Source organism: Amblyomma maculatum, chromosome 10, assembly GCF_055883805.1.
Source record: "Amblyomma maculatum isolate TAMU_Amacu chromosome 10, ASM5588380v1, whole genome shotgun sequence".
NCBI lineage: Eukaryota > Metazoa > Arthropoda > Arachnida > Ixodida > Ixodidae > Amblyomma > Amblyomma maculatum.
In genome coordinates, this window is record NC_139353.1 from 100,547,550 (window position 1) to 100,549,233 (window position 1,684).

Here is a 1,684-nt window from a genome sequence, read left to right on the forward strand (position 1 = left end):
TAAATTGCACACTAACACGCTACCCGTTAAGACATGGCTTCATAGCAAAGGCATCTTCGCACCCTGGACTACCAATTGTTTTTTATGCAAAAAACCTGAAACAATAGAGTATGTCCTTCTTGACTGCTGGGACCCAATATTTCACTGGGATGTTTTACAGCGCACGCTTAAGAAACAGTTACCACTCGATCCATATGGAATAAGGTTCTTGCCGATAGAAACATCACAGGATATAATATGATTTGATTATGCTTCTGGGCCTGCACTGAATATGGAAAACGAGGATGCAATTTGAACATGCTGATCTTGTCGTGCGTCCTGTTCGCGAGCATTTTGTTGAAAGTGTCGTTTCACTAAGAGAGTGTTACCGAGCACTCCCTGATCCACCAGAATGGATTACCTTGCTTGATGTTTTGGTGTCGCTGAGAGAATTTTAATCCGTGTTTGCCGAAGCCTGGCTTACGCGTTTTATGCACTGTATTTCTGATTTCACTTTAAATGTCAAAGTCGGCAGTAAAGACAAAAAAAAGGGCTCGCTGGTCTAGGGGTATGATTCTCGCTTCGGGTGCGAGAGGTCCCGGGTTCAAAAACCGGGCGAGCCCTTGAATTTTTTGTTATTGTTATTCATCTCTTTCACCTCTCTTCCTCTATTCAGGTCTTCCACCGCGCCGATCCCAACATGACCGAGGAGAACAAAGTCAACTTCCTGACGCGCGGTGTAAAAGAGCAGCTTTTTGCCGATCCTCTAAGCCAGCCATCGAAAACTGTCGGAATTCACCCAAGAATCAGCGAGTATTGAAAAAACATTGGACACCCGAACCCGCCAGTACAACCAATCCGCTTCAAGCCTTCTCCGTAAGCTACTGTGATGTCTCACCTACATGCGGCGATAGCCTCTAGGGACTTATCCGCGATATTGTCCGCTAAAGATTACGACGACTCCTGCCATAGTCCCAACAGCCCCAAATAGCCACGCTCGCGGACGTCGTCAGCGATGAATTTAGCAGGCACTATGCGTCCCTCAAGCGACGGGTGCAAGAAGGCTGCGACGGAATAGCCCACCGCAAATAAATACAATGCCGAATTAAGACGTCCTGCTCCCCGACGAGACACCCCAATTTCCCGTCGACTCGAACAAGCTCCTTTCGAACACCGCTACTTGGCCTCCGCCCGCCAAGCCTATGACCGAACCTCTAGCCTTATTATGTGCGACACCTGGAGGGCGTCCAACGACCACCCAATGGGCTTCCACGGCTGTGGGACCGGCCCCATTTTACGCCACGGCCCGTACAGACGCATCGGCTTACGTGGCTTCACCATCGATGCACCACGACCCCGTCCTGGCGAGAAATCGACAACTACTCACGCAGGGTAGTGTCACCATGCCGTCGGTACCGCTCCCCGTCTCCGCACAGCGACTGATTTGCGTCGCCAGGCCGAAGTTACATGCGAGGAGGGTCCCCTAGCCATCGCAAGGAAAACTGAAGAAAGCAACCTTTGGAGATGTGGCTGCTGCTCCGCCGCCGACGATAGAGTGACGACGATGTAGTCATTACATCGCCGCTCCACACGATAGCAACATCGACGAGGTCAGGACCAGACTCCAGTTGACACCACAGCCCAGCTAAGTGACAATGGCGTGTTCCGGTCACGCCCTCAGCACACGGCGATGAAGAGAGTGAAC

General features: G+C 51.1%; 1 non-coding gene across 1 annotated transcript; it reads left to right on the forward strand.

The window, feature by feature from the left end:
• The first annotated feature begins 530 nt into the window (after positions 1–530).
• Positions 531–602, forward strand: TRNAP-CGG (transfer RNA proline (anticodon CGG)). Its single transcript has one exon. It is a non-coding gene; the product is annotated as a tRNA-Pro (tRNA).
• The last annotated feature ends 1,082 nt before the right edge of the window (positions 603–1,684 follow it).